Here is a 17792-nt window from a genome sequence, read left to right as displayed (position 1 = left end):
TACCCACGTGCTTCTAGAGTTCTCTGTGTGTAGTATGTCATCTGCAAATAGTGAAAGTTTTACTTCTTTCTTACCAGTTTGGAGACCTTTTATTTCTTTTTGTTGTCTGATTGCTGTGGCTATGACTTCCAATACTATCTTGAATAAAAGTGGTGAGAGTAAACATCCTTGTCTCATTCCTGACCTTAGGGGAAAAGCCCCCCTTTTTTTCTTGTTGAGTATGATGTTCCCTGTGCATTTTTCATAAAAGGTCTTTATTATATTGAGGTATATTTCCTCTAGACCCACTTTGTTGAGGGATTTACATCATGAATGGATGCTGTTCTTTGTCAAATGCTTTTTCTGCATGTATTGAAATGATCCCATGGTTTTCATACTTTATGTTATTGATGTGATGCATCACATTGGTTGATTTGCAAATATTGAACCACCTTGCACCCCAGGAAGAAATCCCACTTGATCGTGCTAAATGATTTTTTAAATGTATTGTGGGATTCAGTTTTCTAAAATTTTGTTGCGGATTTTTGCATCTATGCTCATCAGAGATATTGGCCTGTAGTCTTTTTTTCTTGTGGGGTCCTCATCTGGTTTTGGCATCAGGGTGATGTTGATTTCATAGAACGAATTTAGAACTTTTCTTTCCTCTTCTATTTTTTGGAAAAGTTTGAGAAGAATAGGTAGTAAGTCTTCTTTAAATGTTTGCTAGGATTTACCTGTAAAGTCATTTGTTTCTGGAATTTTGTTTGTTGGCAGTTTTTTTTCATTACTGACTCAGTTTCGTTGCTGGCAATAAGTCTGTTCAAGTTCTCTATTTTTTCCTGTTTCTGTTTTGGTAGGTTTCTAGGAAGTTATCCATTCCTTTTACGTTGCTCAGTTTGTTGGCATATGGTTTTTCATATGTTCTTACAAGCCTTTGTATTTCTGTGATGTTGATTGTTGTTTCTCCTCTTTCAAGTCTCATTTTATTTCAGTTCTCTCTGTCTCTCTCTCTCTCTCTCTGACTCTCTGTGTTTGTTTCTGTGTGCTAGGAAAGTCAGCTACGTCTGTTTGCTCTTAAAAGTAGTGGGCAGGGGCACCTCGGTGGCTTGGTCGGTTAAGCGTCCAACTTCGGCTCAGGTCATGATCTCACGCGGTCCCTGAGTTTGAGCCCACGTCGGGCTCTGTGCTGACAGCTCAGAGCCTGGAGCCTGTTTCAGATTCTGTGTCTCCCTCTCTCTCTGCCCCTCCCCTGTTCATGCACTGTCTCTCTCTGTCTCAAAAATAAATAAACGTTAAAAAAAACCAAAATTTTAAAAGTAGTGGGCAGTACGCACTTTTAACAAGTTGGTGCTACTCCTTTGACAGAAGGAATGTGCCTCCAATTTCAATGCCAAGCTGGCGGGGTCACTCAACAAAGCAGTTAGCAACACAGTGCAGATCAAGCCCAGTTTTAACAAGGTGCACACATCCTCTGCAGGAGGGAACCAGCCACCCTCAGTGCCAAGACAAGGCCTCGCAAAGCACTTGGTGGGAGAGGAGGTGTTGGCAAGATCTGAGATCTTCTGAGGGAGGGGATTCACATAACCAACCACACAGCAAACTTTTTTGCCTGGGGGGGGGGTTTGGGTGCAAGCAAGTTAGGTAGAGGGTTCAGCGCCCTGGTGGTTCCCCGCAGGTGGCTGTGGGTATACGCTGGGGAGCAGGGGAAGGAAATGGCACTTACCAGCTCCTTTGTTCCCGGAAAAGTCTCCCAGCAAAATCTTTCCCTCTGGGACATGCTCTGTGATTGTACATATCTGTCCCTCCCATATCCCCGGGCTTTTATGCTCTTTCTCTGCTGGCTGTTACGCTCTAAGGGTGAAGATTCACTTTCCTGTCCCCTTTTGGGCTCTCCCAGAGCAAAACTTGCTGGTTTTTAAAGTTCCAGGCTCTAAGTCCCGTCTGTTGTAAGAACTCGTGGAATTCAGCTCTGGTTTTCAGAGCCAAACACTAGAGAGAGTGTTTTGCCCACGCAGACTCCCCAGTGTGCGGATCTGTTTTTCTTCCTTCTCTATGCCCATGAGCTCATTTAGCTTCTCGCCTGGTCCCCATCCTTCCCACCCTCTTTGATGTGGCCCCTTCTCTACATGTGAGCTTAGGGTCCTCCCACTCTGCTGTCTTCCCCAGAAGTTCTGTTGGGTTCTGATAAAAGCAAATGAGTCAGACATTAACAGACAATATTCCACTCTAAGTATAACTGTAAAAGATCATTTTAACAATTCCGATATATTTGTTTATCTACATTAGATTCTCAATTTAAATCCAATCCTTTTAAATCTAGTTTATCATTTAAAAAAATCTTTAAGTCTCTTTCTTTAGAAGCTACAAATGATACATACTTCAGAGTGGTTATCAAAATTCATTGTATATTACAAAATATTGTAATTTGTACAATACAGAACAATTGCAAAAATTGTAATTAAGAAATGTACCTCAGCCTCTTGAAAAATGCAAACTAACGTTAGTGCTGGAGAGTTGACTAGGTAACACCTTGCAATCAGAAGACATGGTTTTTGTTAAACAAATTCTGGATCAAGAATTATTCTTAGGAGGCGTCTAGGTGGCTCAATCGGTTAAGTGACCGACTTCTCCTCAGGTCATGATCTCATGGTTCATTGGTTCAAGCCTCAGGTCATGATCTCATGGTTCATTTGTTCAAGCCTCAGGTCATGATCTCATGGTTCATTGGTTCAAGCCCCACATTGGGCTCTGTGCTGACAGCTCAGAGCCTGAAACCTGCTTTGGATTCTGTGTCTCACTCTCTCTCTGCCCTTGCCCCACTCACACTCTGTCTCTGTCTCTCAAAAAATTTAAAAAAAAAATTTTTTTAAAGAATTATGCTTAGCTTGTGAAAAATGCTTCATGTCTGTTTCTTCTCAGCCTGCTACCTTTAGTGAAAACATATTTTAAAAATAACCAATAGTCACATCAATGATAGCTTTGAGATTTTTGGCAAACTCATGATTTACATTATACTGAAGTTGTCAAAGTAACATTATATCAAAAAATATTTTTTTCTTTAAAAAAATGTTTTTTAATGTTTATTTATTTTTGAGAGAGACAGAGACAGAATGCGAGTGGGTTAGGGGCAGAGAGAGAGGGAGACACAGAATCCAAAGCAGGCTCCAGGCTCCGAGCTGTCAGCACAGAGCCCGATGTGAGGCTCGAACTCACTGAACTGTGAGATCATGACCTGAGCCAAAGTCAGACGCTCAACCGACTGAACCACCCAGCCGCCCTTATTTTTTCAATTAAAAGCACAATTCTAGCTCTGCTTTGGATTCCATGTACCTGATCTATTTATTGTCTGCTATTGCCATGGAGGTTAACTAATTCTCTGAACCTTTAGTTGGTTGTCAGGAAAAATGATGTTTTAATATACTGTGGCTTTTGGAAGGGGATCAAATTAGTGAATTTAGTAAGAAATCATATTTAGGAATCTAGTCGATGGGAATTAAGGGTCTTCACTGTTTTGAAACGGGCATTTGTTTGCTAAATCTGGCAACTATAACTATGGTCTTAGGATAAGAGTGAACTTAAACTAAATCAGCTTCCCCCAGATCACCAAAAAGAAAACATCCTTTAAAAAAAAAAAAAGTTTATTTATTTTTGAGAGACAGAGAATGAGCAGAGGAGGGGCAGAGAGAGAGGGAGACACAGAATCTGAAGCAGGCTCCAGGCTCTGAGCCGTCAGCACAGAGCCCGACCGGGGCTTGAACCCGCAAAGCACGAGATCATGACCTGAGCCGCAGTTGGACTCCCACGTGCCCCAGAAAATTTCCTTTTTGAAATAGTTTCCCTGAAGCCAGGCTTCAGCACTTCTCTGGTCAAAAGGATCAGCAGGCCAAGACTTTCTCTTGTGTGTTTCTTTTTCTTTCTTTCTTTCTTTCTTTTTTTTTTTTTTTCGGTTTATGAGATATAATTTGTATATAACATCATATAAGTTTAAGATTTACAACATAATAATCATAGTAATTTGTTGTATATATATTATGAAGTGACTACAGTAAGTTCAGCCAACATCAATCACTTCACACAGTTACAATTTTTTTTTCTTAGAATGAGAACTTTTAAGATCTACTCTCCAGCAACTTACAAATATATAATACAGCACTGTTAACTATAGTCATAATACTATGCATTATATCCCCAGAATTTGTCTTATAACTGGAAGTTTATATATTTTGACCACTTTACCCATGATCCTACTCACAGAACCTCACTTTTGGCAACAGCAAACCTGATCTCTGTTTTCACGAATCTGCTTTTTGTGGTGTTGGTTGGTTGGTTTGTTAGATTTCACATATAAGTGAGATCACACAGTATTTGCCTTACACTCTTTGACTCATTTCAATCAGCATAACCCCTCCAGTTCCGTTCATGTTATCTCAGTTGGTGAGATTTTCTTCTTTCAAGTAGCTGAACAGTATTAGATTACAGATATATGCCACATTTTACTTATTGATGGATGTTGTTGTTCTGTGTCTTAGTTTTTGTAAATAAGGCTGCAATGAACGGGAAGATATCTCTTTAGTACAGTGATTTCATTCCCGTTAGAGAGATACCCAGAAGAAAAATTGCTGGATGATATGGCAGTTCTTTTTAATTTTTTGAAGAGCTTCCATACTGTTTTCCATAGTGACTCTACCAATTTACACTACCAACAGCAATGCAGAAGAGCTTTGTTTTCTCTACATTCTTAATTCTCATCAGCATTTCTTATGGCTTATGGTTTTGATTATAGCCATTCTTATAGGTGTGAGGTGATATCTTGTGGTTTTGATTTGCCTTTCCCTAATAATGCATAATGGGGATCACTTTTTCACTTGCCTATTGTCCATTTGAATATTTTGGGGGGGAGGAAAATGTTCATTCAAGTCCTTTGTCCATTATTTAATTGAATTATTTGGGTCTGTTTGCTATTGAGTTCTATGAGTTCCTTATATATTTTGGGTAGTCACCCCTAATGAAGATATGTTTTGTTAATATTTTCTCCCATTCGATAGGTTCTTTTTTCATTTTGGGGATTATTTCTTTTGCTGTGCAGAATCTTTATGGTTTGATGTAATCCCACTTATTTCCTTTTGCTTTTATTGATTCTGCTTTGTCGTCCTATCCAATCTTTGCCAAAATCCATGTAAAGTGTATTTCATCAGATATTAAGATCTATAATTCCTTTAATTCAATTGCAGGCATCATACATTTTTTTCATCTTTAATTTTCAACCGTTTCATCTTTATCTATTAAATGGGGCTTTTATAAATAACACTTATTTATTTATTTATTTATTTATTTATTTGTCAGTGTTTATTTATTTTTGAGAGGGAGAGAGTGTGTGAGCAGGGGAGGGGCAGAGACAGAGGGGGACACAGAATCTGAAGCAGGCTCCAGGCTCTGAGCCGTCAACACAGACAGCACAGTCAGCATGGGGCTTAAAGTCTCCAGCAGGGAGATCATGACCTGAGCCAAAGTCCGAAGCTCAACCTACTGAGCCACCCAGGCGCCCCCAGTGTTTTGTTTTGTTTTTTTAAAGCCATGTGATAATCTTTATCTTTTTACTGGAGCATCTAGAACATTCACATTTATTGATGATATATTTTATTTTTATCAGTATCATAATTTTGTGCTTTCTACTTGTCCTATTTATTCCTGGGCTTCCCCCCTTCCCTTCTAGCTTATTTTGTGTTTACTCATTTTTCTCAATCCATGTTTTATTCCCTAATTTCTGAAGTTATTTTTTCCATCCTGTCAGCATTTACTCTAGAACTTAACGCATGCATACTCAGATTATCAATGTCTGAAACTGATCATTATCTTTATACTCTTCCAAAACAATGTAAGACCCAAGAACAATCTATGGTCTCCCAAATTATATGCTTTAGCTATGAAGTTTAGATCTATTTATCATAGATGAGGGCAAGGACCTTGTGGTTACTGTGGTATGAATATATCAGAACATACATTAGCTGAAAATAAAATTTCACGTATGCACACTATGTTTTTTTTCCAAAGACCAAAATAAAACATGTTCAACAGTAACACAAAAATGGAAAACCACATATGTAAACCAAAAATCTACCAAGTTAGTCACTTAAATATTATTACATTACAATCTTAAATTACCAGGTTAAGCACTTATTATTGTATTAGAAACACATGCATAACATTTATTTTCTATAAAATATAATATAAAATCATATTATGAAATATTTTGTGCCTCTTCCCCACTTACTATATTATGGAATATTGTCCATATCAGTTAGTGCAGAATTCTCTCATTTATATTTAACGACTACAAGCTTTACTGTAAAAATACATTATAATTTATTTAATTATTTAATTTATTGATAGTCAAATTATTCCTTTTACTTTTTTAAACAAACCTACGTTGGTCACTTGAAAAATTAGAGAGCTATGAATAATTATGTTAACAGTAGTTATATTGAGGAAACAAGGTTGTGTATTATTTTGTTTTTTTAAATTTCTTAAGCATTTTTTTAATGTTTATTTATTTGTTTTGAGAGAGAGAGAGAGAGCAAACATGAGTGGGGGAGGGGCAGAGAGAGTGGAGAGGGAAAACTCCAGGCAGGCTCCACACTGTTCAGTGCAGAGCCCCAGGCTGGTCTCAAACTCACGAACCATGAGATCATGACCTGAGGCCAAAGTCAGACACTCAACCCACTGAGCCAGTCCAGGCGTCCCTCATTTTCATTTTCTAGAGGATATGTTCTAATATCTTTTTCAATTATTTACAATGAGCATGGATACTTATAACTATAAAAAAGGTATTTCTAAAAATCAGCGTCTGTTACAATTGTATTCAAATACAATATATCACTTACTCACATAAATGTTTTAGTCTTTATTGTTTATCCATTGTTTTTGAAAAATAAGGCAGAGAAGAAATTATTATGGTTGATAGAACTTTAAACGTTATCTTTGGGAATAAAGAAGTGCTTCACAATACAAATAATAATAAAATAATTTAAAAGAATAAAATTACAAGGAAGTACTTCATTATGCATAGAAGAATAACAAATTTAATCCATGGGGACTGGACTACACTGCCTTTATTTTCTTAAGTGGAGAAAGTAGTTTACATATCAAGCTTTGAGTAAACATCCTGTTTGATGATGCAATATTAAGAGATCTGTTTTCTGGATTCTGTCTCATTCTCACCCTCTGCTCATCATCTGACCCATGCAATCTAACCTAAACTATGGAACCAGAGACATCGGCACAATCCAGCCCCTGTCTTGATGAAGATCATCCTTGGCCACTGGACTTTGATGAAATAAATACAGGTAAAATCAGATACGGCTGTTATTGCTAAGTAATCCCTTTATTTAATGAGAAAGTAATACTATAAACAACAAAGTTCCTAGCCAGAGACTTTCAGATGAAGAGTTGAAAATCTTTCTCTATATGAATCAACTTCAGATTTTCTAATTGGAGATGATTTAAATTTCAGACAATCATCATTTAGTAAGTCAATATTTGCTAGGGGGTGAGAGGTAGAAAAATGTTACTGACTTGGCGGCTGGTGCACTGAAGGAGTACATACAATATACTGCTAAGAGAATTCATCTCCTTAATGAGAATTAGATGAGTTTTTTTTCATGCTCTTTTCATTAAGATTAAACGCAAGTATAGGAAGGGGCAAGATAGACATTTCAATTAAGTTTTATATTTCTACCATAGCTTCTGCAACCAGTGTTACTCCTGATGCTATTGCCCATTGTATTCTTACTATTACGACTTCTACAATAAGACCTATTAAATGATTATTGTTCCAGACACTATGCTGTTGACTTTATATACACTAACTTAATCTCTGCAATATACCTGTGAATGAATACTGCTGTTAGCCTTATTTTATAAAGAAACTAAGACATAACAAAGGAAAAAGAACTTGTCATAGCTCACAAAGCAGTTACATGATTAAGCCAATTTTAAAACTTTCTCCTAAGCATAAAACAGGGCAAATTTTGTTAATAATTTTTGGCATATTTTCAGCTATATGTTTACATACAAACAGTCTTTATGCATTTTTCTTGCATATTTTCTAGGGTTTTGTGACCAAAGTGTAACTTACTCAGATGTCAAAGCTTATAGACCTTCAAATGTTGAGAAGAGAAAAACAACCAGGAATTTGAAGACAAATGGTAAAAACAAAACCAAAAAAAAAAAAAACCATTTAAAATTCTAGATTTTCCTTTTTGCTTGAATATTTTAATGAATCAATCATAAAACAAATCATCCTGGAAAAACCTCTGAATCAGAATTCATCTCTCACATCAACACCTTTTAAATGGTCCTAGTGACCAGAAGTGTTACATTAAGACCAAACAATAATGAACCGATGATGACCACAAAGGCTTAGAATGATGTACCATAGCCATAGAATATATATCTTCCTGATTTTCTTGCAGTGTCCCTTTTATAGTATTTCTATAAACAAAATAGAGCTTGTGAGATATCTCCGTCCAGGCCAACAGCTAACGTAGGAGTTTTATTCTTAACCTCGTTCTACTACAAAGGGAAAGAACTCATTTTTTAAAAACTTTGGGTAGGGAGGGGCCTGGATTTCTCACTCGGTTAAGTGCCAGACTCTTGATCTCAGCTCATGTCTTGATCTCGGATCATAAGTTCAAGACTTACATTGGGGCAAAAATAAATTTAAAATATAAAATATAAATAAATATAAAAAATAAAATTGGGGTGGGGTGATGAATAAAATCCCTAGTAAGATTTCTGAAGTACTCTTCTGTAGTCTTTAAAAGACTTCTTTAATAGTGCAACTTGTTAGTCCACAACTCGTTCCTACATAAATATAAATACATACATACATACATACATACATTCCTCGCTGTACCAAAATCTGTAAAATAATTTGGGGAGTTCCCCTCTCAGGCTGGGAAATAGTTTTCCACAATGCGGTGCTCTTATAAACTTCAATTTCAGTCCAAGTCAAGTGAATTGAATATTCCTGACCAAAATTCTTTCTGGTTACAGAATCTTGTTTCCATTGATCATCATTGTAGCTTACTTCTCTCTCTTTGGACAGAAACTACATGGTGCCTTGTTGCAATGTTATTTGTCTTCATTTATTTAATTTTTCTGGTATTAGCTGCGGTGATGACAGCTAAGGGTAAGTATGTTTCAGAATCATTTTTATTAATTTGTTTGAAATTACTAGAATATAATTTTTAAAGGCCTTTAAACTGATGGCAAGAATTTCCTGAAGGTATTTTACTATGTTATATATTTTAATATGTAAGAGTACTTTATCAATTCAGTAATTTATTGAATTATCAATAGCAAAGGCCCAAGTGATCTTATCAAAGATGTCAGTGGATAGCTGGGTATTTTAATAAGAATGGGAAATAATAGCATCATTCTGCTAATGTTTAAATTATAGTCTTCATATTGTTATTGACATTAGATTCACCAACTGTGAGATGTAATAAAAAGTGAAAATAGCTATAGAATTTTATCTGTCAAGGCAATTAAAAATGAACTGTAAGGGCATCAGGTCAAGTAATTTGAAAGAGAATTTAACATAGGAAAGAAACGATGGTGTGTAGGTATTCATCAAAAAATAAAGCAAAATGATCAGGATATTGGGCTGAACTTACACATTTTTTGAAGTCAATGTCATTACATTATAATATATATATAGCTTTTAAATATATATATATTATATATGTATCTTTTCAAAGAGTAAATCTATACAACAGTACTGCTAGCAGACCAGAAATGTGAAAATTTTAATCAAATTAGGAAATAAAATAAATTAGATGTAAGTTAGAGAAAACAACAACTCAAAATGCCTATCAAATACATTTATTCAAAACCCATAATTACATCGAAAGCAACTGTAATCTCAAAGTGAATTGTTTCAGAATAGAGCAGAATGTATACTTTTTAATAATAAACATTTAAAAACTTGTCTGAATGTACAATTTGCTGCAAAAACACATGGTGATAAAAAGACTCAAGACAATGTAGAGGAACTGAATAAAATAACTACATTCTAGAACTATATTCTATGTTCTATGGGTAAATAAATTAATCAAAGATGTACCTCCAAATAGATACCTGACTGATAATTTTCTAAGGATGAACTTGAAAATAATCTTAGTAACTAATCTAACTTCTAAACAAAGTGCTTGTAAACTAGCAAAAAAGAAAATTTTCACCCAAATCAGGAAGAGAAGCATAGCACATTCAGGAAGATATTTTAGGACAGTACCCTTTACAAACATAGAAAGAAAATCCTACATACAAGAGCTAACATAGTAACTTATACTAAAAGGATACTACGCAGTGACCAAATTCTGGTTAAAATCAGGGATGGGTTTGTACATTTATCAAAAGATTTGTCATATTGAGGAGAAAAAGAAATAACTACAAGTAGAAGGAATTATATTTAACTTGGTTTATAAGGATCTTCAGCAAATAACATTTTTCAGAACGAGAAATTAGACTCATTTGCAATAGAATCGGGAAGACAAGCATGACTCATAGAACTACTATTGCTCAACATTTCTCTGGATGTCCTGGCAAAAGAAGACCAATCATGCAGAAACACCTATTTAGGTATAATGTAAATGTTACCAATTAAATACCAAAATTATCTGCAGATGATGTGTTTTCTTGCCCCCATACTACAAGAAAATCTATTGACAAAAATCACAATAAAAGAACACTTCAATGAGGAAACTTGATACAACGTTAACGTAGTGTTACCGTGTATACCAGCAAGAGTTCACATCCACTGTCTCGGTCCTTATTTAAATCTCTTTCTATCATTTCTTCTGAGGTGTCTTTTTTAAAATAGCCTACCACGGGGCACCTGGGTGGCTCAGTCCTTTAAGCGTCCGACTTCGGCTCAGGTCATGATCTCACAGTTCGTGAGTTCGAGCCCCGTGTCAGGCTCTGTGCTGACAGCTCAGAGCCTGGAGCCTGCTTCACATTCTGTGTCTCCCTCTCTCTCTGCCCCTTCCCTGCTCATGCTGTGTCTCTCTCTGTCTCAAAAGTAAATAAACATTAAAAAAAATTTTTTAATGACATAAATAAATAAATAAAATAGCCTACCACACTATATTTCCAAACAGGCTCTATCTTCCCAGCCTTGATTCTTACCAACGTCAAGGAAAAAGTCAGATGCTTTAATATTGTTGGCCTTTCTCAGCACTCGATGTTTAGTGACACTGCCACTTAATTTTCTCAACTTAGTGAACTACACACTTGTCTACAATGGCATCACTACCTATCTCACCCAAAACTACCTCTGTCTCCCTCACTCCCTCTCCCTCCTCTCTTTCTACATTACTAGCCCCCAAGCGATCTAATCACATTCACTCATGACTTCTTCTAATTTCCAGAGTAACCTCCTCAAAATGTACGTTTTATAAACTCATCCTATTTTTACTGTTAGCTTCTTAAAACCTTAAGTGCAATATAATTGAAAAACCCTTAACCTGGTTTATAAAGTCCTTTCTTACTCTATCCATGGATCTCTACCCCAGCGAGTACCACATACTTTCTCACTCTCTAGGCTCCACAGTTCACTAAATGACTCCTGATTAAAGTTATCATCATACAGATAGGGATAATTTTAAGAATGGGAGCAGATGCTGTTAATAATTATTCTGGGACAACAAACATGAATCAGGACTTCTCTGGGAAAATTGATATGAATTGTAACTTTATCGAAGATCCTTCCAATTACAGAGGATATGCATAAACTATTCCATTTTATCTTAAGCCCCCTTACTGCTACAGGTTGGTTTTTTTGGGGTGAGGGGGGCAGGCGGGGACGGGGTAATCCAAGAGTAACCAATTATCTCAGAATAATAAATTTTCTTTTATAATTAGGCCAACTTTATTACAGTATCTTACATACCACTCATTTGTAGCATCTTTCATAGTCTTACCTGTATATCTGTGTAGTTATTTATTGAACGTCTGTCTTTCCCACTAGATTGTTAGCTTCAGTAGAACAGAGCTCATGTCTGTATTTTCTCTACATTTTATCCTTTGCTTTTGAGTACTATGTTAACACATTATAGGTACTTAGTGAATATTTCTGATTAAATAAATCCATACACCTAAAAATGTATATGGCTTATATGAAAGAGATTATACCACTTCATTAAAAAGCATAAAGAAAAGCATTAGTAAATGTACCTTTGTAGGAAGACTAATACTGTGAAGATGATAATACTCTCCTAAATTCATCTAAGATTTATGTGATTCCAATGCAAGTATATTTTCATGATAAATAAATTAATTATAAATTATACATAGAAGCAAAAATGTATGAGATTAACACAATACATACGGAAATACATTGGCAAGAGAAGCATGTATCTAGCCTTGTCAGGTGTCAAACTAGTCTATAAAGCTATAAAGTCTAAGTAACATTATAGTACTAGTAAAAAAAATAAATATATCAAAATAAGAAACAACAACCTAATAATAAAATTATATGCATGATAGTATCTGTGGTATATATCCATGGAATATAGTAGGCTCTTCAAATGACAGATGTTAAATAACAATAGGTTTGGGTTAATATATGGACAGCGAACACTATCATACCCATTTGATGTATCAAATTATCAAGTTTCTTTAAAAAAATAAGGATGAATTATATGTATATACATACAAATACATACACATATATAAATTCACATAAGAAGCCAGAAATATAATCATCTGTTAATATGGAAACAATTGTTACCATAAAAGTGAGCAATAACCTGTTAATATGGAAGATGGTAACATAAAGAGTATTTAGACATGAAAATAATTTGAAAACAACCAGAAGGATATATATATAAAGCTATTTACAGCAATTCTCTTTGCTGGAGTAAGTGGCATTGGAGGGACTACGAAAGGGAATCTGTGCTACTTTTTACAGTGTATACACCCTTTTTTTTTTTTTGTAAAATAAATAAATTCACGTATTATTTGTGTAAAAGAGAAAATAATTTTTAAAAAGCATTATATTCTAGAAATAAAGAAGCTGTATTTGTATATGGTAGACCTAGTAGTAAATATCAAAATAAAGTATAACCTACGATTCTGATGGGTACTCCTGTATGAGACTGTACTGTTACAGCCTATTTTAAAATTATCACTAAGTACCGAAGACTAGTTTATTGCGAGGACCAAGCTGTGCTTTGTATCAATTACACATAGAATTTTGATTACCATGCCCTGGAAAAGTCATGAAAACACCAATATAATTTACGTATAGAATACTTACTTGTGAATGAAAGAAATAAAATAAATTGGTGAAATCTCCTAGAAATCACAAGCTTTTTCTTCTGTTTTACTACTAGCAAACTTTGCCTTAATAAGAGAGAAAAGAGGGGCGCCTGGGTGGCTCGGTCGGTTAAGCGTCCGACTTCAGCTCAGGTCACGATCTCGCGGTCCGTGAGTTCGAGCCCCGCATCCGGCTCTGGGCTGATGGCTCAGAGCCTGGAGCCTGCTTCCGATTCTGTGTCTCCCTCTCTCTCTGCCCCTCCCCCGTTCATGCTGTGTCTCTCTCTGTCTCAAAAATAAATAAACGTTAAAAAAAAATTAAAAAAAAAAATAAGAGAGAAGAGAGAAGCAGTTGAACCAGCAAAAGCGTTTTCTTATGTCAAATAGCTAATCTTATCTGTGAATTACCCATCAGAAGGAAGATCTTCCTGGGTATTAAGGCTTTAGTATAAATGAACAAGGCAGGAATAAACATACGACAGAAATGGAGGGGAAACTTTGCAAACAAACAAGAAGGTGCTTGGCAGAAAATTTAGTTAAGCATGGTTTGCTTATTCAATGATATGTTAAAATTTAGCTTAATCATGTGACTTCTCATTTTAAACAAGATAGAAAAGTTGTAGGTCTGTATTCAACTAACATCAAATCAGTGATTAGCAGCATCCTTCACAGGAGAATATGTTTAAAATATGGAATAATCCAGTTCAGGAAACAAATATGGAAGACAGAAGTTTGAGGGAATGGAAAGCTGATGCTAATGATTTCTTCTTTACCATTAGTACAACAAAAATATTCAACTTCAATACTCTACGTGGTATGATGATGGAATGACCCAATAATATTTATTACATTGATTCCCATGAGTCCAGCAATACTTTTGGGATTCAGGCTGGAGTGATACGGTCCAGAGAACTTAAAGTCATGGTGATATGAGTCTGCGCTGGACCAAGTCAAAATCCTATGTCCAACAATCTTCATGATTTTGTAACTGAACTGGGATCAAATCTTGGTAAAGCAGGCATGCAGAAAGATTTTCTCTACAATATGTGTGAAGTTTTCAAAATCTCTTAGAAGTAACCATAAGCCATTCAGACTAAAATGAATTTAAGCTAGGAACATTCCATTCACTCATTTTTTTTTAAGTTTATTTATTTATTTTGAGGGAGAGAGAGAGAGAAAGGCGGGGAGGGGTAGAAGGAGAGGAGAGAAAATCCCAAGCAGGTTCCACGCTGTCAGGGTGGACAGGGGACTCAATTTCAGAACCGTGAAATCATGACCTGAGCCAAGATCAAGAGTCAGATACTTGAAGCAGAGATAGAGACCGTGTGGAATATTATAATAGCTCAATATAAAAATAATTCTATATATTTATATTATATAATTATTATATATTATATATTAGATTATAATTTATATTTATATTAAAAAATATATTATTATATTTATATTATAATATATATTATATATATAATATTATATATTATATATTATATAATATTATATATTTTTATATATATTTTTATATATATATAAAATAATTATATATATATAATAGCTCAATATGAAAATCTGAATAGGAAAAAAAGATTTTTGTACGGTAAAGAAGAGAACAGCTATATAGAGCAATGGAGAGAGAGAATAGACAGTACTTTGTAATTGACAGGATATGTACCATGTCGAAGGTGTTTGCTTAGTCATTGTATCCTGACTGTCCAGGTTTGCTAAGTGCTTAGAATGGCATCAATCCGATGTCTAAACTTACAATTATCAAAGCACCAGTCATTAACTCAGAAATATCTGTTAAAAGTAAAAGTTCATACTTAAAAACAAAAAGTTTAGTTACCTACTTGAGAGCGAGAGAGCAAGCCTGAGCAGGGGAGGAGCAGAAACAGAGAATTCCAAGCAGGCTCCACGCTATAAGCGAACAGCCAGACGCAAGTCTCGATCTCAGGAACTGCAAGACCGTGACGTGAGCCGACCTCAAGTCAGTTGCTTACCTAACTGAGCCACCCAGGCACCCCTAAAAGTCCATACTTTAGTATCAGTTACTTGCCGATGATAATTTACAATTCATTCCTCAGCTGGCCATAAAAAATGAATGGAGAAGTTGTATTGAAGACATGTTAGGTTTCTCGTGCATTCGCGACCCTGTTTGAAAATGATAATAGTCTTAAAATATATTTTCCTTTGCCAATTTTATGAATTTCAGCTCGTTGTCTGGAAGAGGTTCTGATATCATATGAAAACGAAACTGCACATTGCAAAGTCATATAGCAAAGCAGAGGTATGTATGTATCGGATTGCAATGGGAATCTTGGCATCACGTAGAGCTGTTTAAATCTAGATGCACGTGCACAATTAATAAATATCAGATCAAAGTTAGATCGCTATGGCGTACTTACCAGAAAAAAAAATCTCCGCTAACTCTTGAAATTAAGGAGGATAATTGAAAACAATAATGCAAAAATTACAATCCATTCAGCGAGCATGGGTGATAATGTTATCTTCGTGCGTGTATTTTTTGCTTGTCAAGGTAACTGGTCTTTCTCTGAAGACAATTGGTATTTTACTTCTGCTGAAAATACCATCTTGGCAGCAAGGAAATTGTTCTGGAACGTTGAGCACCAATCTTATCCAGACAAATAGCAAGGAAGAGGCGGAAATGTATGGCATGATATTCATTCTCATGTTTTCTTAAGCAGAAGATAACTATAAATAGACTTTTTAATATCTTGTGTTCTTTCAAGCATGCCAGACTCAACATATTATAAGAGGAGATCTCAATCAAACTGAAAACATTAAAAAATGGACTGAAGATGATTCTGTGATTTTAAAACTTTAAATATATTTGCATATCAAACTATGTACTGATGTACAAAAATTATTTAGTAAATAAAGGGGTGGAGGGGATCACATAAGACATACAAACTAAAGGGAGTCTGCTCACAAATAGCTCATATTTATTGATTGCTCCTAATATTCCTAGTAATAGTTGAGTGATTACATATATTAAAGCATGTATGGCCCCAATAATCCTATGAGACAGTGCTATCATTGCTGTTGTCATATTCATGAGGCCCAGAGAGGATGAGAAAAATTTCCAAGATTATGTAGCAAGAACGAATTAGAAACAAGATGTAAGCCATGATAGTTTTACTCTGGAGATCATGAGCATTATCATTAGGCGATGCTAACCCCGGAACAGTAAATCATATTGAAGCAAGTTGGAAGACTATCACTTTTGTTGGCAACAGGCAGAGTCGCTCAAACAAGCAGATTTACATTTTTCTCCCCTGTATGTTATCTTTCAGAAAGGAACAAATAAGAAAAAGAACTTTCAAGAATAAAATATCATAACAGCAGCTCCTGAGGAGTGACATTTTCAGGCTAATTATTCTTTGGAATTTTGAAGACAAAAGGCCTCGTAGAAGGGATTCTCCCCCTAGTAGACTCTAGCGAACCTAAAGAACACAGGTCTCCTTCATTTTTTATTCTCCTCTAATATGCGGTTGTTGCCTTTACATCGTGTCTCCTTTTGCCCTGCCTTCAAGTTGTTACTGCCTTTAATAAAGACTTCAATCGATATCTGTGGTGGTAAATTTGTGGCCTACACGCTGACAGTTTCTTTTTTAATTTTTTTTTAATTTTTTTTTCTAATGTTTATTTATTTTTGAGACAGAGAGACAGAGCATGAACGGGGGCAGGGGGTCAGAGAGAGAGGGAGACACAGAATCTGAAGTGGGCTCCAGGCTCTGAGCTGTCAGCACAGAGCCTGACGCGGGGCTCGAACTCATGGACCATGAGATCGTGACCTGTCGACGCTTAACTGACTGAGCCACCCAGGCGCCCCCACGCTGACAGTTTCTATACGGTGCTCTTGGAAGGCACTCTCGGAACCGCAACACTCTTCCCTCCTGAGGCTGAACTCGACTTTGAGTGATTTTGGACAAGGCACACCTGGAAGCCTTCCCCAAGGGCATGGCTCTCCCCTCCTCCACACACCATGCTTTACACCAAACGTGTATATGCAGATCGTCAGCGCATCTTTTAGGAAAAGCATGTAAAACCAAACGTATGTAAAGATTAATGAGTTTGCTAAGGTAATGTCTCCTAATGGTCTATTGCCTCACAGTTTGCTTTTTGTAAATCACAGTTTACCCGTAACTTAGCATGGAAGAGATCACAATGTTCCAGAACTGACAGAGGCCATCAAGTGACATACGGACAAAGCCTAATGAACCTCGGGAGGGTGAACAAAGTGAAAACCGAGTTATGTGTATCATGTGAATTGCTGAAAACCAAAACCAGGGGAAAAAAGTTGAAAGGCAGTCAGAGAAGAACAGAATTTACCTTCAAACGAGCAATTGATCGCTAACCTATAAAAAGACAAAGAAAACATGAAAGCCATATATTTACTAAAAGACAATTGTCATACTAAAATTATATTCCCAGAGAAAATATGTTAAATATATAAGAATCATACGAGTGTTGGTGTG

At 35.8% G+C, this 17792-nt stretch overlaps 1 long non-coding RNA gene across 1 annotated transcript; it reads left to right on the top strand.

The window, feature by feature from the left end:
- Positions 1-7120: 7120 nt before the first annotated feature.
- Positions 7121-16920, top strand: LOC125920122 (uncharacterized). The gene is made up of 5 exons (XR_007456948.1): positions 7121-7322; positions 8088-8183; positions 9086-9169; positions 15506-15580; positions 16608-16920. It is a non-coding gene; the product is annotated as an uncharacterized LOC125920122 (long non-coding RNA).
- Positions 16921-17792: the final 872 nt, after the last annotated feature.

Source organism: Panthera uncia, chromosome B4, assembly GCF_023721935.1.
Source record: "Panthera uncia isolate 11264 chromosome B4, Puncia_PCG_1.0, whole genome shotgun sequence".
NCBI classification, from domain to species: domain Eukaryota; kingdom Metazoa; phylum Chordata; class Mammalia; order Carnivora; family Felidae; genus Panthera; species Panthera uncia.
The sequence above is the reverse complement of the archived record's forward strand: the minus strand, read 5'-3'. Positions and strand labels throughout refer to the sequence as shown.